The sequence below is a fragment of the Oryctolagus cuniculus genome, chromosome 5, assembly GCF_051225735.1.
Source record: "Oryctolagus cuniculus isolate XC-2025 breed Fujian yellow rabbit chromosome 5, ASM5122573v1, whole genome shotgun sequence".
NCBI lineage: Eukaryota > Metazoa > Chordata > Mammalia > Lagomorpha > Leporidae > Oryctolagus > Oryctolagus cuniculus.
Genome location: NC_142871.1, coordinates 43,578,880 through 43,601,438, shown reverse-complemented (window position 1 = coordinate 43,601,438; position 22,559 = coordinate 43,578,880). Strand labels below are relative to the sequence as shown.

The window sequence follows — 22,559 nt, the reverse complement described above, 5'->3', positions numbered from 1 at the left end:
AGGTTTTTTCTTTTCTTTTTTCTTTTTTTTCCTTTTTTTTTGAGTTGGACCCAGGCATCTTTCCTTCCGTTTCTGATTTCTTTTTGTTATTCTTTTTAAAATTCCATCCCTAATTCCCATGATGTGAGGAGGTTTCTCTTTCCTCACACAGTAAATCAAGCAGCTCTTCTGTTGTAATAGCGTCCTTACTGTGCATTTGTCATAGGCCCAGATTGCAGAGTTTACTCAAGGTTAGAGAGTCAAGCTGGCCTGAGGACAAACTTAACTCGCACCATGGGTATGCACGTAGCCCCAGCAGCAGGGCTGAGGTATAAAACTTCAGTGAACTTGAGGGAACACAGCTGTTTCAGGAAAGTCAAGTGGCAAAAACCAAGCATGGGACATTTTGGAGTCTGCGCGCTTTTGTCCTGGTACTCTGGACAGTGTGTGATGTCTGTGCCCCTGTTTGTATGTAGAACTGATGTGTAGTGTTCTCTCATAAAAGAATAGTCACAGATACTATTTATTAGTAACTTCTACATGCTCTTCATTGCACTATGTACTTTAATATGTTTTCACATTCAAATCCTACAACCCATATCTTTTATGTAGCTGAACAAACGATGGCCTTAGAAAGATGTAATTGGGGCAGGCGCCGCGGCTCACTAGGCTAATCCTCTGCCTGTGGCGCACCCTGGGTTCTAGTCCTGGTTGGAGCGCCGGATTCTGTCCCGGTTGCTCCTCTTCCAGTCCAGCTCTCTGCGGTGGCCTGGGAAGGCAGTGGAGGATGGCCCAAGTGCTTGGGCCCTGCACCCCATGGGAGACCAGGAGGAAGCACCTGGCTCCTGGCTTCAGATCAGCACAGCGCACCAGCTGTGGTGGCCTTCTGGGAGGTGAACCAACGGAAAAGGAAGACCTTTCTCTCTGTCTCTCTTACTAACTCTGCCTGTCAAAAAAAAAAAAAAAAAAAAAAAAAAAGAAAAAAAAGAAAAGAAAGATGTAATTGGTTGTTACCTTTTTAGCTAGGGAGTACCTGGACCACTAAGGTAAGATTTATCAGCACTTCAAGCCCGCATGAGGCAGGCCTATGTTAACAATTGTTCTGGGCCAGCGCCATGCTAATCCTCCACCTGCGGTGCCGGCACACCAAGTTCTAATTCTGGTTGGGGTGCCGGAGTCTGTTTCGGTTACTCCTCTTCCAGTCCAGCTCTCTGCTGTGGCCCGAGAGTGCAGTGGAGGAAAGTCCTTGGGCCCTGCACCCGCATGGGAGACCAGGAAAAGCACCTGGCTCCTGGCTTCAGATCAGCGCGGTGCGCCGGCTGCAGCGTGCCAGCTGCAGCAGCCATTAAGGGGTGAACCAACAGCAAAGGAAAACCTTTCTCTCTGTCTCTCACTGTCCACTCTGCCTGTCAAAAAAAAAAAAAATTGTTCTGGAGAGAATCATTTTAATCATGAAAATCACAGGACAAGATAGGTAAGTTCTCTGCTTTATCTCCCCGTGGTATGGAGTTTCTCTTTTACTCAATTTGTAATTTGCATGTTTGTTTTTTAAAATGGATAAGTTTAACAGTTAGTTAATGAAACTCCTGAAAAACTGTTTGCTGTGCTCCTGTGAGCTGCTCTGAGGTGGGTCCAGTGCTCACTGTCTATAGGTAATGACCTTGAGATGCTGTAGGCTTCAAGGAAAAATGGAAGGAGGAGGCAATCCAAAGACTTAAGGCAAATAAGAATGCTGGGGTGGATTATCATGCACAAACTGCACATTCATCCCCAACCACATTTCTCTGGAAAGCCCAGACGATACTTCTTCCACTAAGACTTTGAATACATCAGCGAGGGGAACCTTTCAAAGCTCTATGGTTGCTCCCCTTTGTAGGCCTCCCTCCTATAGTCTCACTTAGCAGCGACTCTAAAAGATGTACATCCTGTTTCTCTGAATCCTGGATAATATGATAGACAATATTATCATGTTGTAACATAATGTAATATATTATGATATATCATTACATTATTGTCTATTTGTTATCACATATCACATTGATATTCTATATTCTAATGCAATCAATTATGCACCATGTGTAATAATGCAGTAACTTTTAACCATACATTGTGCTTTCTTTTCTTTAAAGGTTGGGTTACCACCTTGTAGAATCTTGTGTCAAGTTATTATCATGATCAATTTGTGTAGTTTCTTTTTCATTTTGGAAATTAGGCTTTGGAGAGACAGAAAGACAGATGGAATAGATGGAATAGATTCATCTCCTGTCCATTGGTCTACTCCTTATATGCCCACAACATATGGGGCTAGGTCAGCCGAGACCAGGAGCTAGAAAATCCATCTGCATCTCTTATGTGTGTGTCAGGGGCCCAACTACTTGAACCATCTACCTGCTGCCCCTCTGGGTGCACATTTTCACGAGGCTGGAATTGTGAGTGGAACCAGGACTTGAACCCAGGCACTGTGAAATAAGATGCAGGTGTCTCATGTAGCATCTTCACTGTTAGTTAAGCCAAATGTCTGCCCCATCTCCTCTCATTTAAGTTGTTTTCTAGTTTTCAATCCAAAGATCACAATTTTCAACAGATATTGTAGCAGATACTGTAGAAACAGGTGCACATTTACCCTGATCTATTGATTTTGCTCTTCCTAGTTTTAATCATGATTTTGTTGTGTATTATTTGGGAACCCTCAGTTTATTGAAATCTTCATTGAGACGTTTTCAGTCCCTGACAAACTGATTTCCCATAGTCACTTGCCAGGAAACATTAGGAGTTTACCAATAGGAGCTCTAACCCTTCCTTTGGCCTGGAGCTGTGTCCCTTTTTCCTGGCTTCAGTTCACCTATTTCTGAGCAGAAATATCTTTCACTTCGGGTGATATTCTATGGCTCTTTGCACTTGATTTGATCATTTAATAAGGTTGTCTGCTATTTACTTCTGTAGTACTTTGTACCTCCCTTTTTCTAATTTTCAGGAAACTTTCACATTGGTTTAAGTATCTTTTAAATTATTACTTTTATTTTCAATGATCTTTATTATGTATGCTTAAGATATACAGGATTCATAGAAAAGTAAAAATGTAATGGGGAGGACATTGGGCACAATATTTAAGTTGCCACTTACGATGCCTATATTCCCTGTTGGAGGGTCTGGTTTGAGTCCTGCCTCTACTTCTGATCCAAATTCCTGTTAAGTCACACACTGGAAGGCAGCAGAGGTGACTTTCTGAATATATTAGGAACTTTTCCCCTGTGTTCTCTTGTGGGAATTTTATAGTTTCCTGTCTTATATTTGTTATCCATTTTGGATTGATTTTTGTGTTTGGAGTAAGATAGGGGTAAATGTCTTTTTCAGCTTTAAAAAGAAAGAAATTCTACCATTTCTGACAACATGGAAGAACCTCCAGGTTTCACTTAGCATTATGCTAAGTGAAATAGGTCCATACAGAAAGACCAATACTTTATGATCTCACTTATTTGAGGAATATGGTAAGCCAAACTCGTAGAAGCAGAGTGTAAGAGGACAATTACTAGGGATTGGAGGTAGAGGACAGGGGGAAGTGCTGGCCAAAGGGAGCACATTTTAAGTTTTACAGTGAATAAATTCTGAAGGCCTATTGCATGGCATTTACACTATGGTGTCTGTAGTTAATAATGTATTGTATACAATATTTTATCTACTGACAGATTAGATATTAAGTGTTTTCACCACATATGCACACACACACACACACACAATGGTAACTATGTGAAATGATGGATATGTTATTTAGTTTGATTCTGGTAACCACTTTACAATGTATATACATATTGAAACATCACATTAGATATATCCATTTTTATTTGTTAATTATACTTTGGAAATGCTGAACAAAGTTAGTCTGCCAAAAAAAAGTCTGTCATTTTCACTAGTTTGCAAATTTCTGCAAGGGCAGTGGTCTAACTTGGTTCCTGATGTACAGTATCAGTTAACACATGCTAGGCAGTGTTCTGGACCACTAGTTATTTATAGAATGAACAGCAAAATTGGTTTATCTGTTCTTATTTCATAGGGTAGCTAGGTCCTTTTCCTATTTTTCTAGGGTCTATTTCTCTTCATAGTCCATCACCTTCTAAACATAAGAATCATTAGAAAAGCATTTGAGGGAGTGGTGTTGTGATGTAGCTGGTAAGCTGTTGTCTGTGATGCTGGCATCCTATATGGGTGCTAGTTCAAGTCTTGGCAGTTCCACTTCTGATATGGCTTCCTGCTAATGTGCCTGGGAAAGCAGCAGAGGATGGCCCAAGTGCTTGGGACCCTGCGTCCTTGTGGGAGTTGTGGAAAAATCTCCTGATTCCTGGCTTTGATCTGGTCTACCCTGGTCTTTGTAGCTGTTTGGAACATGAACCAATGGATGGGAGATTCTCTATCTCTCTCTGTAACTGACTTTCAAATAAATAAATCTTTTTGTTAAAAAAAGAAAAATGTTGGATATATAAGACAGCATAGCATTAAATATGAGGAAAGCTTCTTTATCCCTTAAACCTCGAATGTGTGCTGATGTTTTCCATATACTCATTAAGGTCTTTCAGTAAACTGTGCTAGACCAATCCTTAACACAATGGAATTGGAATTGTACAGTTAATTGATATCCTGGCTGAAGTCAAGATGATGACTGCTTATTCTCTCTTTTCTAGACTCAGGCTAAAACAAATAGGGAATTTAGGCAGTGAAAGTATTCTGGGGGGATTGGATTAAGATGGTGGAGTAGGCAGGGAGCTTACTGCTATAATCTAGAAGAAAGTTTAAAAAAAGTGGAGAAAGTGCAGTCTTAGGGAGAAGTTAGGGAGAAAATGGCAGAGGAAACTCCACGCAAATTAGAGGGAGACTGTGGACCTATGTGGAGGGTGTGGACACACAAAACTCAGGACCCCAGCAGCTGAGAGCCTCAGCACCAGATGTGGAGAGGTGAGGCCAGACTGCAGCAGCCCAAGCCACTGGCAATAAAGCTGCAGGAAGAGCTTGAAGGAAATCCAATTTAGAGCCCTGTGCAGGGGGGCACATTTCTCTCTCTCAGATCAACTGCAATGGCATCCTGTAACAAGCCAATAGAGAGCTGGGGCCATTTTGAACATATGTAACAGCTATGCCAGCACTCAGCAACCAGCTGAGCAGAGACACCTGAGTCTGGTGGGGAGAACTGACAGGGGGCTGGGTGCTTGTGACTGTGGGGATCTTACAAGCTGGGACTGTGAAAACACTGAGGCTTCATGGGAAGGCTCAGGGTGTGGCTGGAGCTTTGGGTAGTCACTGTGGGAGGCTCTACATGCTCAGGGCTCCCTGGTTCCCTGGTGAGAGACATTGCTATGGAATCTGTGCTTACACCAAGGACTTCACAGATACTTTGTGTGCACAGGTTCTTGTGGCAGTGAAGATGAATATTATATCCACCAGGACTAGTGCCCAGGCCCTGGTCTCCTTTGAGGAGAGGAGGTGAGCTGAGACTATGCCAGCAAAGCAGTACAAACCTCCAATCTGGTGAAAAAAAAAAAGAGATTTACCACAACCAACCTGGCTGTCATCTTGGACACTCTCTTCACACTGGAGCACTGAACAGAGCTTTCTGGCTACACCCACCACAAACCTCTAGGTATTCACAGAAAAAGTAGACACTCCAGTAATCCACAGAGGCATAGTCCAAAGATAAAAGCTGCCACAATAAAAAACAAAGAAACCAACAAGTATCTCCACAAATGCCTATTAATAAATGCACCAGTTCAAGAAGCAAGAATAAGGAAGACAACATGATGCCCCCAAAAGAACACAACACTTCAATACTAGATTGCAAAGATGAAAAAATTGAAGAAATGCCAGAAATGGAATTCAAAAAAATAGATCAAATGAATCTTAATGAAGAATGAGATGGGAGAGAGAGTAGGAGGTGGGACGGGAGTTGGGGTGGGAGGGCGGGTATGGTAGGAAGAACCACCATATTCCTAAAGCTGTACCTATGAAATTTATTAAATAAAAAAGTTGGGCATAAAAAAGTAATCAGAAGCAAATGCATGAGCTAATGAATCTGTATGTGACATGAAAGAAAATTTCTCCCATGTGACTGAGATCTTAAAGAGAAATCAAAATGAAATCTTGGAAATGAAGAATTTGATAGAACAAATAAAAAAGGCAGTGGAAAGCCTTGACAGCAGAATCAATGAAGCAGAGGAAAGAATATCAGATTTAGAAGACAAATCATAAGAAATTATGCAGTAAGATCAAAGACAAGAAGAAATTAGAAAACTAAAAAGAACTGTTGGAAATCTACAGGATAAATCAATCAACCCAGCATATGGGTTCTAGGAGTTCCTGAAGGAGTGGAAAGAGAGAAAGGATTAGAAGGCCTTTTTAGTAAAATAATAACAGAGCACTTCCCTATTTGGAAAAAGAAAGGGACATCTAAAGCACATAGAATTCCTAATAGACATGACCAGAAAAGATCATCATCACACATTGCAATCAAACTCTCCACAGTAAAACAAGACGAAGAGATTGGAAATAGTGCACAAGAGAAACTCCAGGTTACTTTCTGAGGATCTCCAATTAGACTCAAAGCTCACTTCTCATCAGAAACCCTACAGGCTAGGAGAGAATGGAGAGATATATACCAAGTCTTAAGAGGAAAAAAATGTCAACCCAGAATACTGTACCCTACAAAGCTCTCATTTATGAATGAAGGTGAAATAAAGGCCTTCATAACAAACAGAAATTGAATTTGCCACCACTTGTCCAGTCTTACAAAAGAAGCTTAAGTATGTGCTGCACACAGAAACACAGAAACATGGTCATCACTATGAAAGAATGTAAATACACAAAATCTCCCAATAGAGCCCGCGCCGCGGCTCAGTAGGCTAATCCTCCACCTTGCGGCGCAGGCACACCGGGTTCTAGTCCCGGTCAGGGTGCCGGACTCTGTCCCGGTGCCCCTCTTCCAGGCCAGCTCTCTGCTGTGGCCCGGGAGTGCAGTGGAGGATGGCCCAGGTGCTTGGGCCCTGCACCCCATGGGAGACCAGGAGAAGCACTTGGCGCCTGGCTTAGGATCAGCGTGGTGTGCCAGCCGCAGTGCGCCAGCCGCGGCAGCCATTGGAGGGTGAACCAATGGAAAAGGAAGACCTTTCTCTCTCTTTCACTGTCCACTCTGCCTGTCAAAAACAAACAAACAAACAAACAAACAAAACAAAACAAAACAAAAAAAACCCAAAAAACTCCCAGAAAAGTACAAAGGAAATCCATTGTAAAAAATAGGAAAATTTGTGGGAAAATGGCGGGGCAAAGTTATTACTTATCAATAGTCACCTTAAATGCAAATGGCTTCAACTCTTCAGTTAAAAAAAAACACAGACTGGGTGAGTGGATTAAAAAACAAAACCCATGTATTTGCTACCTACAAGAAACACATATCACCAGCAAAGATGCATGCAAACTGAAAGTGAAAGGGTAGAAAAAAAGATATTTCATGCTAACAGAAACCAAAACAGAGCTGGTATAGCTATCCTAAGATCAGAAAAAATAGACAATAACACAAAAATGTTAAAAGAGACAAAGAAGACACTATGTAATGATTAAGTGATCAATTCAACAGGAAGATGTAACTATTATAAACGTATATGCACCTAATTACAGGGCACCTGTCTATTTAAAAGAAATGTTAAGGGGTCTAAAGGGAGACAGATTCCAATACATAATAATGAGTGACTTCAGTACCCCACTTTCAGCAATGAACGGTCGAACCAAACAGAAAATCAGTAAGGAAACACAGAGTTAATTGACACTATAAACCAAATGGACCTAATATATCTACAGAACTTTCCATCCTATAGCTGCAAAATACACATTTTTCTCACCAGTACATGGAACTTTCTTTAGGATTGACCATGTGCTAAGCCATAAAGCAAGTCTCAGCAAATTCAAAAAAATCAGAATTATACCGTTCAACTTCTTGGACCACAATGGAATGAAGCTGGAAATCAGCAACTCAAGAATCTCTAGAACAGATGCAAACACATGGAGACTGAACAACATGCTCCTGAATTAACAGTGATTCATAGAAGAAATCAAAAGAGAAAAAAAATTTCTGGAGACAAATGACGACAACAATACAACATACCAAAATTTGTGGGATACAGCAAAAGCAGTGCTAAGAGGAAAGTTCATAGCAATTGGTGCCTACATCAAGAAACTAGAAAGGCACGAAATAAATGAACTATCTATATACCTCAAGGATCTAGAAAAACAACAGCAAACCAAACCCAAAACTAGTAGAAGAAAAGAAATAATTAAAATTAGAGAAGAACTCAACAAAATTGAAACCAAAATAATACAAAAGATCAGCAAAACAAAGAGCTGGTTTTTTGAGAAAATAAACAAAACTGAGATACTATTGGCCAAACTAACCAAAAAAAGGAGAGAGAATACCCAAATTAATAAAATTAGAGATGAAAAAGGAAATGTAACAACAGACACCACAGACATAAAAAGAATCATCAGAAACTACTACGAAGAGCTGTATGCCAACAAACTGGGAAACCTAGAAGAAATGGATAGATTCCTGGACATATTCAACTTACTTAAATTGAGCCATGAATACCTAGAACACCTAAACGGACCCATAAACAAGACAGAAATTGAGTCAGTAATAAAGGCCCTCCCAACAAAGAAAAACCCAGGACCGGATGACTTCACTGCTGAATCTTTCCAGACAGTTAAAGAAGAACGAACTCCAATTCTTCTCAAGGTATTCAAGACAATTGAAAAGGAGGGAATCCTCCCAAATTCTTTCTATGAAGCCAGCATCACCTTATTCCTAAACCTGGAAAAGATGCAGCAGAGGAAGAGAACTACAGACCAATTTCCTTGATGAACATAGATGCAAAAATCCTCAACAAAATTTTTGCCAATTGAATTCACAACACATCAGAAAGATCATTTACCCAGACAAAGTGGGATTTATCCCTGGTATGAAGGGATGGTTCAACATTTCCAAATCGAGCAATGTGATACATCACATCAACAAACTGAAGAACAGATTATCTCAATAGATGCAGAGAAAGCATTTGATAAAACACAACACCTTTTCATGAAGAAAACTCAAAGGACATTGGGTATAGAAGGAGAATTCCTCAACACAATCAAGGAAATTTTATGACAAACCCACAGCAGTGTCCTATTGAATGGGGAAAAGTTGAAAGCATTCCCACTGAGATCTGGAACAAGACAAGTATGCCCACTCTTACCATTGCTATACAATATAGTCCTGGAAGTTTTAGCCAGAGCCATTAGGCAATAAAAATAAATCAAAGGGTTAAAAATCAGGAAGGAGGAAGTTAAGTTCTCCCCATTTGCAGATGACATGTTTCTGTATATAGGGATCTCAAAAACTCTACTAAGAGACTATTGGAATTTATAAAAGAGTTTGGTAAAGTAGCAAGATATAAAATCAATACACAAAAATCAACAGCTTTTATATATATAGATAATGCTACAGCTGAGAAAGAACTTCTAAGATTAATCCATTCAAAATAGCTACAAAAATATCAAATATCTTAGAGTAAATTTAAGCAAGGATGTCCAAGATCTCTGTGATGTGAATTACAAAACATTAAAGAAAGTAATAGAAAAATATCCAGAAAAATGGAACAATTTTCCATGTTCATGGATTGGAAGAAACAATATCATCAAAATGTCGATACTTCTGAAATCAACTTACAGATTCAGTGCTATACCAATCAAAATACTAAGGACATTCTTCTCAGATATAGAAAAATGATGTTAAAATTCATATGTAAACACAGGAAAGCCCGAATAGCTAAAGTGATCTTATATAACAAAAACAAACCGGAGGCATCATAACACCAGATTTCAAGAAATACTACAGGGCAGTTATAATCAAAACAGCCTGGTACTGGTACAAAAACAGATGGATAGACCAATAGAACAGAATAGAAATGCCAGAAATCAATCCAAGCATCTACAACCAACTTATATTTGACAAAGGAGCTAAGACTAATCCCTGGAGCAAGTACAGTCTCTTCAACAAATGGTGCTGGGAAAACTGGATTTTCACATGCAGCAGTATGAAATAAGATACGAGTACTCAAACAATATATTTCACTTTGTGTTTCTATGGGGGTGCAAACTGTTGAAATCTTTACTTAATGCATACTAAACTGATCCTCTGTAAAAAAAAAAAAAGAAATTATCAATTCCCAACTTGACTCTCACTGGGATTAAACATGACAATAGGTCTGATCTGATTTCATCATCATTTAAAAAAATCATCTATTATTTTTCACTTTATGTTTCTGTGTGGGAGCAAACTGTTGAAATCCCTACTTAATGTATACTAAGCTGATCTTCTGTATATTAAGATAATCGAAAATGAATCTTGATGTGAATGGAAGGGGAGAGGGAGTGGGAAAGGGGAGGGTTGTGGGTGGGAGGGACGGTATGGGGGGGAAGCCATTGTAATCCATAAATCGTACTTTGGAAATTTATATTCATTAAATAAAAGTTAAAAAAAATGAAAAAAAAAAGATCCCCCTACCTTACAGCTTACACAAAAATCCACTCAAAATGGATTAAAAATCTACAAAATAAAATATTCTGTATGATAATATGCTGTGGATCCATATCATTTCTCCAGTCTTACTGCATATCTGCCATCAAGAGTGAACATAAGAGTAGGCACTTGACCTAGTGGTTAAGATTCTGTATAGGGTGACTATATCTCATATTGGTGTCCATGGGCATGTTGTTCACCTCTGGCTCCTGACTTCAGCTTCCTGATAATGAAGATCCTGGGAGGCCGCAGTGATAACTTAAGTAATTGGGTTCCTGCCTTCCATATAGGAGACCTGGACTGAGTTCCTGACTCCTGGCTTTGGCATGGCCCAGGGCTAGCTGTTACAGCCTTTGGAACGAACCAGGGGATAGGCATTCTTGGCATTCTCTCTGTTACTCTTTGTTTTTCAAATAGACCAATAACTTTTTAAGAAAGAGTGAACATAATGAGTAATATAAAATTTGAATTATACAGGTGGGACATCTCTAATCTAAAAATTTGAAATGCAAAATACTCCAAAATCTAAAATTTTGAATTTTGAGCACTGATATGATGCTACAAATGGAAAATTCTTCACTTGACTTCATGTAATGGTTACAGTTGAAACATAAGTGCAATAAAAATGTGGTATAAAATTACCTTCAGAATGTTTTGCTCTGGGTCTCATTCCCCAAATATTTGATTATGTGTGTGGAAATATTCCAAAATCTGAAACACTTCTGATCTAAATATTTTAGATAAGAAAAACTTAACCTGTAATGAAGTGTCAGTGTAGCAAACATCACTCTAGGGATGTTGATAATGAACAAGACTATGGATGTGTGGGTTATATGGGAATATGTGGGATATAGGGAATTCTCTGACCCCTCCTCTTAATTCTTTTGTGAACCTAAAATTTCTTGGAAGAAAAGTCTTTTCAACAAAAACAAAAATGCAACAAAACCAAACAAAAAATTGATAAGTGGTATCAGAGGTCTACTGTTTTAGTAATTGGAGGGAAATGTCCTTGGATGACTTAAATGTAAAAGATCCATTTTCTAGTCTCTAATTCTGTGATCAATATATTTTAAAGTAAAGATTAAAATTAAGAAGTGCTAATTCAGGTAGAACCTAAATGGTAAAAGCATAAATAAAATTAGTTTTATACGTTGCATCACAGATGGATTATTTAAATTTCTATTATCACCTAAACACATTTGTTTAGCATAGCTCTGGGGAAATCTATTTAAGCCATAATATGTATAAAGGAGGAATGTTTCATTACAAGCCTCACATCCATGTAATTAACTGAGCTAGAGACCCAGGCCTCATCCTTACCTGCCCTCTCCCATTCCCATGCTTATCCTCTGAAATCATTCACCAGTGTCTGTCAGATCTACTTCCTACTGCCTCTCAAATCCACCCATGTTTCCACACTTGACCTTGTCCCTCTGTGGTTTATAATCTCCTATTTCTCGAGCAGATGGCTGCTGCTTTTCCATCTGGCCTCCCTGTCCCCAGTCTCTTTTCCAAAGCACAGCCATGTTAAACCAGATCACACATGTGCTGGCTTACAGTACTGTGATGATGTTGTGTCGTTCATCCTCTACAGGGTTATGTTCAAGCCCTTTGACATCACACACTTGGTCTTTCATTCTTTGTTCCTGTTCATCTCTTCAGTCTTCTTTAGGGTTTCTTCTTCCATAACTCTAAGCATCACGATGTCTTTAGGCCGTGACTTTAGGCCTTTGTACATGCTGCTTCCTCTAAAGGTCTGGGGTGATGGTTTCTCCTTCGGTTTTGCAGTGAAAACCCTTTTCTTCTACTATAGGTGAGACTCTACTCTGAGATGGACTTTCTCTCCTAGCCACGCCATAGCTCTCCGTGCCTACATTTATCATGGCATTATTGGTTGTGTTTTAGCTCTCTCTTTTTCTGTCTCCTCCCTGCCCCTAAAAGAAGTATTGGGCAGCAGGAGCTGAGCCTTATTTATGCCTAGCATGATGCCTGGCACAGAGAGGGTATTTTAATAAACACTTGTTGAATGAATAAATTAATAGATGAAAGAAAAAGAGTAAATATCCAAAAGTTTCCTACTCCCTTTATTAGTTCACAAACCCAGTCAAGTTAATAGTGTACCAATTAGAAACCATCACAAGATCTATGCAGGAACTCACTTTTGTTCTAACCAAATACACTGTTCTTCAAAGACACAAATGACATTAAATGTTTTGTAAATGAACCCACTGGAGTGCAAGAAGGAATATTATATTGGAAAACATTAAACAACCTGAAACAAAAAGCAGATCATTTCCCAACCACAAATTGCAAATTAAAGAAAAAAATTCTCAGCTAATATTAAAACTTACTTTAAAATAAATACTGCCAACATTTTAAAGGGAGAACACAACCAAATCAAAGGGACCAAGACTCTAGAATGAAGACAAATGGCAAAATACAGAACATTAGCTAAGAAAATAAAATGTCAGGAAGGCCATTTGGACAATGAGGAAAATGAAACAAATGCAAGAGTGTAAAAGACGTCTGATCTCTATAGGATTGTTCCATTGTTTTTGTTTTTCCCCATAAGCTGATGTCAGGGACTTTTCCTTTGCAGGAAGGGGCTGTGGCTGTCATTTCATCACCATGTGTGTTCATTCACATGCCACAGGCAATGAATTAAAAAGAAAGGAGAGCTTGCCAGGAAGCTGGGGCAGAATTTTAAATTAGGAACAACAAATGAAGCCCAGGTAGAAAAATGACTTGAGAACTAGATTCTTCCCAGTGTACATCACCCCCCAAAAATGCTGGAATTTCTTCCCCTTTCCTTGGGCTTTCTGCAAATCTTATCACTTTAGGACCTGTCTCAGTTTCCAAGTTTCCAGCATTCCCAGAAATTCTGGCTACTTCTGATCTCCCTGAGAGCTTTGGAATCAAACTACTCAGTTCAAATTATTATGTTATATTTAGCTCAAATTATGTTTTTGTGTGTAAATATTGTCTCTAATCTGATTTAGTAATCCTGACAGTTACTAGCACAATGTACAATGTATATAATAAGCACTCAGTAAACATTATAGTTTAATTGAATTACATTAAAAAGCATTTTATCACAAAGACTATATTCTCCCTTCAAAACTATAAATGGAAAGAAAAATTAGAATGTTATCATCTTCATATGACAATTTTTTTTCTTTATCTCTTGTTTTCTAAATTACATGTATGTGTTATGTTACACCTGTGGTTTTCAACCCTGGATATGCATTTGAATAAACCCGAGAATTTTAAAGTTACAATGCCTAGGCTGTTACCTCAGTCAGTTCCATCAGAAGGCATAAGGAGTTTTAAAATATCCCAGATGATTATAATATGTAGATAAGTTTGAAAGGCACTGTGCTATTCCATCAGTTGACAAGTTAGTCAGTGCTTACTTAACATCAGTGCTAATCTACCCACAATTACCACAATAACTTCTGTTGTATGCTTTTATTACTTGCCTATTTGAAAGTCAGAGAGAGAGAGAGAGAGAGAGAGAGAGAGAGAGAGAATCTTCCATGTGCTATTTCACTCTCTGGATGGCTGCAAAGGCTGTGGCTGGACCAGGACGAAAGCCAGGAACCTCTTTCAGGTGTCCTATGAGTGCAGCAGGGACCCAAGCACCTGGGCCATCTTCCGCTGCTTTTCCAGCCATTACCAGGGAGCTGAATCTGAAGTGGAGCAGCGGGGACTGCTGGTGCTCAAATGGGGTGCCAGCATTACAGGTGGTGCACTCACTGCCTACCCCACGCCGCTGGCCCCTTCCCTTCCTATTTCAAGTATGCCAAGTTGTGTATGAGCTTCTAGGGTTCTCAAATGTCCGAACAGCTCATTCTTTGATGTATAGGGACTTTTAATACAGATATCGCTTTATAGTAAATAATATGTATGCTTTTCAACTAGAGAGTAAAATGGAAGAACCCAAATTCAAGAAGTATAGGGAGTTTAGTGAGAAGTTTAAATTGGTTCACTATACTTAAAGAATATCTGTTACTTTTTATATCCCAAAGAACTAGTTATTTCTCAAGAGTAAGAATTAGTCTTCCTTTATTTGCACAATTGCTTGCATTTACAGACCAACATCATATTGTTTTATTTAATTCTAATCAAGTTGTTTATTGATCTCTCACTACATACCAGACTCTGCAAACTCTTTACAAAGAATATTTTTAAAAAGTATTACCTAGGCAAAGAGACTCATAGAGACACACATGCAGAGCAAGAGTGAGTGAGTGAGAGAGAGTGTGTGTGTGTGTGTGTGTGAGAGAGAGAGAGAGAGAGAGAGAGAGAGAGAGAGAGAAACAGAAGCACCCCCATTCACTGGTCCACTTCCCAGATGTCATCATGGTTGGGATTGGGCCAACTCATGTTCCACATGAGTGGCAGGAACACAACTACTTGAGCTATCACCTGCTTCCTTCCTCCCAGGGTCTGCTATCATCTGCTTCCCAAGGTCTGCTTTGGCAAGAAGTTGGAGTCAGGAGCTGGAGTTGGGTATCAAACTCAGGTATGCCAATGTGGACACAAAAGTCTTGATCAACATCTTAACTCCTAGGCTATACACCTGCCCCTTTACATATAAACTTAGTATCGGACTATCAATTTGAGGTATGTGCTAGTGTAACACCTGTTTTATATACAAGGAAACTGAGGTTTGGGGAGATAAGACATCTACCCCTGGCCACTCAGTTACTGAAAAACAAAGGCAAGGTTCAAACCTAGGTCTCTCTGGTTCCAAAGTTCCAAGGAATACATCTACCCACCTGGTGTTGCTGAATAAAGAACTGAATGAAATGCTTAACCCCAAATCCAAGGGTGATGAAAAAGAAAGACATTGTGGGGTTTTCCTCTTCATTCAAGTTCAACTGTAAGTCACTTATGAATTTATGGCTACTGTAATTGTGTTTGTAACTTTCCATTAGAATCTGTGCTTGATGAGGAAATTATAGAATATGTTAAGACAACTGTTTTATGTTAAAATTCAGTGACAGTTCAGCTATTGGTTCTTGGGCATGCTGTGGCATTTTTTGACTCTGTGAGTAGGCACATGTTGTTTGCCCCTCTTGGCCATGTGCTGTTCATCCCCTTGGCTGTGTCTACCTGTCAAATTCCAGCCAATCCTCCAATTTCCCTTTGTTGATCTCTTGTCCCTTACTCCCTGGTGTGTGTGTGAGGGAGCTAAATAATTTTTTCTTTGTGTCTCTACCTCAGTCTGTACCTTATTTCTGGGTCTGTTATGGTTTTCACAGATCTTATGATAATTTTTTCTAAAGAATTTATTTATTTATTTATTTATTTGAGAGGTATAATTACAGACAGTGAGAGGGAGAGACAAAGAGAAGGGTCTTCCTTCTGCTGGTTCACTCCCCAAATGGCCGCAACGGCTGGAGTTGCACCGATCTAAAGCCAGGAGCCAGGAGCCTCCCACGGGCCTTCCACGCGGGTGCAGGAGCCCAAGAACCTGGGACATCCTCCACTGCTTTCCCAGGCCACAGCAGAGAGCTGGATCAGAAGAGGAGCAACCAGGACTAGAACCTGGCGCCCATATGGGATGACGGCGCCACAGGCGGAGGATTAACGTACTGTGCCACGGCTCCGGCTCCCATGAGAATTTTTTCTCACATCTTTCTTATGATTTGGGAACTCTATTTGAGGCAGGACTACTTCTTTATCCTTGTATCCCTAGTACCTAGCACAGAGCATGTGCTCAATAGTTAGCTGAATTTTTAAATGAACTGCTATGCTCTCTCATAGTGAGAAAAACTTGGAATTTAGTTTAAGGAGACTATGTTGTGAACACAGAGCAAAGCCCTCATACTGATCTCTTTAGATTTCTGTATCATTTGAAATCCAGTTACCCCTCTTCCTCCAACTTTTAAAGGCAGTATAGGCATAGATAAATGAGGGGGCCTTTAAAAAAGTTCACAGAAGATTTATTTTGAAACTATTAAGCATAGATTTCAATTATGTTGGCACCAAAACAAGCTTATCTTTCATTTACATTTTGGCAAACTCTTGAAGTATCTTCCTACATATACAAATGCACATACCTTTAATGGTGAACGAAGGTAAAACGTTCTCTGAGAGCATTTTATTGATCAGAGTGCCAGTTAGCAGTGTTTATGCACTGTGAGTGTACCAGTGTAAATTGGATTCTCTTTTGAAAAGCTGATATTCTATATGATATTAATGTAGAACATGGAAAAGTGCACTTATAATACTCTTTGCTCTGATATATAAGGCTGCCTCCTCCTGACATTCATCTGTGGGATTTCCGTGACTGAAATAACCACTTTAAGAGAGAATTAATCATTACACTGTGATGTTTAGTGTGTTAATATGGGAAACAGCATCTGAAGGCAGCCTTTTTCTTCAAAGCTTTTCTTTGAAACAGATGTGCTGTCTCCAACTGAGGAGAGAGACTTGGGGCAACACTTCGTGGCTGCCATGGCCACTCTATCTTCCAGGCGTTGTGTGGCTTCTCAGTGCAGAAGAGCACTTGATCAAGTGTAGCAACCTGGTCATTTTTCTGGAAGCCTAAGGAGCTCTAGTTACATTCTTTTCTATTAAAATAGTAGAACCCAAATCGTTATGTCTCAGTCCTGTGCCTCTCAATGACCCACTGATTGCTTTCCTTCCGTATTTTCTAGCCTTAACATCCCCATATGGCAAGTCATTCAACTTCTTGAAATCATTTCATTTTGCTCAAATTCTGGCTTCCTAGCTTGCTAATATATATCCCATGTGTTTAATTATCCAGGATAGAGGCTTTAAAAATAACACATCATCCATGTCTATGAGTCCTAAGTAGTGTTAAAAGTTATAAATAATTATATGTTTTTAAAATTTAAAAAGTTGTACAAGAAATGTAAAGTGGCCAGTGAGGGTGATTATTCAGATGATTCAGATTTAAAGTAGTCTTATAAAAACTTTATTTGGTATGATTAATTGCGAGTACTTACTCACGGTGGTTGAATTCTCTTTGTAGATCTAGTTTTAATTTAAATGTAAAGACCACACCACACCTGTTTTTCTCTATTTTAAATACTTTTCTTTAATTTTTAAAAAAGATTTTAAGACAGAGTTAGGAGGAGGTGAGGAGGAAGGGATGGAAGGAGAGAGGGAGAGAGAATGGGAGAGAAAGAAGTATTTGTTGTTTTACTCTTCAGGTGGCTCCAATGGCTGGGACCCGGCTAGCTAAAATCAGGAGCCCAGAACTCCATCCAGGTCTCCCATGTGGGTGGCAGGAGCCCAAGCACTTGGGCCATCTTCCATTGTTTCCCAGAAACATAGGGAGCTGGGTTGGAAGTAGAGTAGCCAGAGCTCAAACTGGTGCTCAGAAGGGATGCCTGTATTGCAGGCAGCAATTTAACTCGCTATGCCATGATCCCAGTCCCAGTGTTTACCTTTGTTATAAAGAGGAAGTGGAGGGGCCGGCGCTGTGGCGCAGTGGCTTAACACTTTGGCCTGAAGCGTCATGTGGGAGCCCCGGAAGAAGTCCCTGGCTCCTGGCTTTGGATTGGCGCAGCTCCAGCCATTGAGGCCAGTTGGGGAGTGAACCATTGGACAGAGGACCTCTCTCTCTCTCTCTCTGCCTTTCCTCTCACTGTGTAACTCTGGCTTCCAAATAAATAAATAATAAATGAATCTTAAAAAAAAAAGAGGAACTGGAACACACAGTGAACATAATCTGAGCTTTTTGCGATGTCAATAATTGATATATTTGTTTCTTTATTTTTGTTATGATACTTGAAGTCCAAAGCAGCTGGGAACACCAGCAATCTCAGGAACTTTTTGAAGATTATTCGCTGACTAATCAATTGGGTACCAGAATTCTTACAGGTGAAATGGATGCACTCTTAATTTGTAACTCAGAATGAGCAAGAGCTCTGCCCATCTTTGTGGAGACAAATGATGCAGTTTTTTTTTTTTTCTCAAATGCTCAAGATATGATGCAATTCTTAAAGCTGTACAAGACTTCTAAGATTTTTTCCAATGTACTCTGAACCTCTCACTCAACTTTCTTAAATATTAGAGTTTATGTGAAAAGGAATCATCTATATGCAACTATATATTTAAGATTTATTTATTTGAAAGGCAGAGTCTCTCTCTCTCTCTCTCTCTCTCTCTCTCTCTCTCACACACACACACACACACACACACACACACAGAAAATCTTCCATATGCTGGTTCATTTCCCAAATGGCCCCAACAACCAGGGCTGGACCAGGCTGAAGCCAGAAGCCAGGAACTCCATTTGGGTACTTGAGTATTTTCTGCTGCCTGCTGCTGCATTAGCAGGAAGCTGGATTGGACCCCAGCTGGCACTCCAAATTGAGATGCTGGCTTCTTAAGTGGTACCTTAACCTACTGTGACATAATGCCAGCCCTAGCTAGGAATCTTGTATTTTAATCTGTCTCATGAACCTTTTATTTTTTATGTGGTATTTTCCACACTTTTTCAGAGGAGGTAGAAGAAGGAGATATTTTCCTGGGGAGACATTAAATTACTTTCTTAGAAGTCCAAGTATAATTTTGAGAATTTTGTAAGTTATCTTCACATTTAGTTAGTCATGAATCTGAGTTAATCTGGCTAAAATAAAAATACATTAACACACTAGTAATTTCTCCTAGCACATTCACTCCATCACATTGCATAACTTTGAACTTCTGCCATCTGAGAGGCAGAAGTAAACATTATTGAACTTTCTTGTATCACTACAAGATTTTTTCCCTCATATCATACTCTTTAGCATGTGACATATTTGCAATTTTAAAATAAATTGATTATTGAGATAATTAATGTCAATGTAGGTATGTGGGATGAGAAGTTTACAGACTAATAGTAGGAACATGTGACTTGTTTCTTAAGATTATAATAGAATTTTAGGCAAACTGAGTGTGATATTGCTATGGCTTTCAGTGTGGTAGACAAGACTGTCTCATGAAGAATTCTAGTGTGGACAATAGGACATATGCTAGTGTGGATAATAGGACATATTTTTTTCCTTAGTACTGGATGATCATCTCAAGAACTTAGGAACAGAAAATAAGATTAACTCTCTTAGAGAATTAAATTATAAAATTAATACATTAGATGAAAGAATTGGGCATTTAGATAGCTTGAGGCCTACAATACAAGGATGTATTCTAAACTGAATCAGTTCATTTAGCAAATTTATATGACATTATATCATATATGTCATTATATAAGTTCTATGTCTAAATTCTAGCAACGAGTAACATGAATTTTCTAAATGACTGAGACAGAATGCTCCATTCACCTCTACAGCTTCTCCCAGTGATGTGAGCAGCAGGAAGGCAGAGTTCTTCTGGGAACCGTGTTCTTCAGCTGTCTCTCAGGGTGCTACGTTCTGGAGCACCAAGTCCTTGATTCATGCTTGTCTAACCTAAGTGGTTTAGGAGAAAGGTGACTTTACATATATTTACATATCTTTATGTATATATTGGTAGAGCTGTGTTATTAATTTTGGTTTTTACTGCTTTAAAGTATTATTTGAGGGGCAGAGAGAGAGAGAGAGAGAGAGAGGAAGAGATAGGAATTTTAAATCTTCTAGTTCTATATTCAGTGCCTGCAGTGGCCAAGAAGGCTGGGGCAGAACTGGAGCCAGGAACCAAGAACTCAACCCAAGTTTCCCACATGGGTGGCAGGGACCCAACTTGAACCATCATTGTTATCATTACTTTCATTGTTAGGAAGCTGGATGTCAGAGTTAGAGGCAGGAATCTACCCCAGGTACTCTGATACAGAACACAGGAATCATAACTGCTAGGCCAAATGCCCAACTTGGGAAGCCTTTTTAAATCCTGTGTAGTATTAGACAATCTATCAAAGAAGAGGATCCATTAGGATCGAAAAGAATGTCCCTTTAAGATGGATATTTTCTTTCATTTTAAAACATCTTTGATATGTAATAATTGTACAAGAAGGAAAATTTCCTCATTTAAAATTGTTATAATGTGTGGGACTATTTTATACATGTACACGTGTGTGTGTCTATAAAACTGGAAAATATATGTGTCAGTGTTAACATAGTCTCAAGGCCCTTTAAAAACTGCTGCCCTGGTCACCTGGATTTGACACTCCCGATCTTGTCTTAGAGAAAGGAAGACCTTTGCTTCACTATGTCCTTCAGATTTTGTGCCATAACCTGAGCCACAACAGGCGCACATTTGCACATTTCTTTCAGCATCTCAGAGGAAAGGTTATTCCCTGTGGTGAGCATAGTGAATGCCAAGGATCTCATCTAGATCTAGCCTTGTTTGAATGTAACAAGACAATGGTTTCTTTTTGTAGCTCCTAATTAGTGATGTGTGACCTGAATGTTGAAGAACATTCTTGGGGTGAACACTGCAGGTCATATTAGTTAAGGTCTATTTTCTATTAAATTTTATAATAATACAATTTAAATTTATAATATAGCAAGTATATTATATAAGAGCTTTTAAAGGAACTTTTATACATGTCTATGATGCGTATGGCCTTATTTTACTTTCACAAAGTTTTTGTAAAGCAGACAGAAGTCAGTATTTTGAAATGGTGAGAGAAGTCTGGATTGAGACTGATTTTTAGATTCTAGTGACTGCTTTCAATGGCCTCAATTTCTTTTTTTTATTTATTTTTTTATTTGACAGGTAGAGTTATAGACAGTGACAGAGAGAGAGACAGAGAGAAAGGTCCTCCTTCCATTGGTTCACTCCCCAAATGGCTGCCATGGCCGGCACTGTGCCGATCCAAAGCCAGGTGCCAGGTGCTTCTTCCCAGTCTCCCATGCAGGTGCAGGGGCCCAAGCACTTGGGCCATCCTCCACTGCCCTCCCGGGCCACAGCAGAGAGCTGGACTGGAAGAGGAGTAACCGGGACTAGAACCCAGAGCCCATATGGGATGCTGGTGCTGCAGGCAGAGGATTAGCAATGGCCTCAATTTCATCTTCAAAATTAAATGCTTTTAGAAGTCTACTGTCGCTCCCCCTCTTCGTGGAGGAACGACACTAAACCCTGCCTAGGCTTCATATCCGAGTCACGGCACCATTATGTCGCTCCCCCTCTTCGTGGAGGAGCAACACTGAACCCTGCGCTGTTCTTTCGTCTGCTCGGCCCTCCCCGGGTTTGCTGCTGGTTCTTCCCGGGTTGGCTACTATCCCTTCCACCTCCGTGGAAGGGCAGTTCCCCCTGGCCGCATTCCCCACTTCCGCAGGGGAGCGGCACACCGCCGGCCGGCTCTACTCGGGGGCTGCACAGGTGTTCCTTCAGCTAGATGTTCCCCATAGATGTTCCTGGTGCATGCCGTCTCTCTCCTCCTTTATAGTCCTCCTCCGCCAATCCCAACTCGGCTGCCCACACGCCGAGTACGCTGCTCTCCTCCAATCAGTAGCAAGTCCTACAGTTAATTGGTTGAACTGGAGGCAGCTGTGCGGAAGCTGTTTACTTCTCTCCCAGCGCCATATTGTGGGAGAGCAGATGCATAGAATAAGTCTTAATTCCAGTAACAGTCTAGTCCGAGCTGCTCCCCACATCTACTTTTACTGTACCTGCAGATAAACTGATGAAACGCAAAGACGTTAAGTTATGTCTTCAAGGTCATACTTTCTCATGCAGTTAGAGCTAGCACTAAGCTTGTAGTAGTGTTAGGGACAATGTGCTAGGAATGTTGGCTACAAGTAAAGTTGGGAAATGAATACTTGTGATGATCAGTGCACACTGGGTGGCAATGGTTCTCCAATGTGATCATTTATGCCTCGGGTCTTCCCAGAGGAGACAGGTAACTTGAAAGGTACTGACCTGGAAAGTAATCTCCTCAGTTATATTACCTTCTGTTGATGGATGAAGAGTTGAATTATTTACAGGAATCTGTCAAGGTTTTAAATATATTCAAAGGGAGAGAGACAGTCCTGGGCACCCTAGTCCTAGTAGGAGATACTGTCCTCAAATGCAGCTGATTGTAAAATAC

At 39.9% G+C, this 22,559-nt stretch overlaps 1 long non-coding RNA gene across 1 annotated transcript in view; it reads left to right on the top strand.

Moving 5' to 3' along the window:
• Positions 1-22,559, top strand: part of LOC149126482 (uncharacterized) — a 271,830-nt gene that overhangs the window by 38,629 nt on the left and 210,642 nt on the right. Inside the window, exon 2 of the long non-coding RNA XR_016233765.1 lies at positions 15,017-15,095. This is a non-coding gene — a long non-coding RNA (uncharacterized LOC149126482). The remainder of the gene's footprint in view (positions 1-15,016; positions 15,096-22,559) is intronic.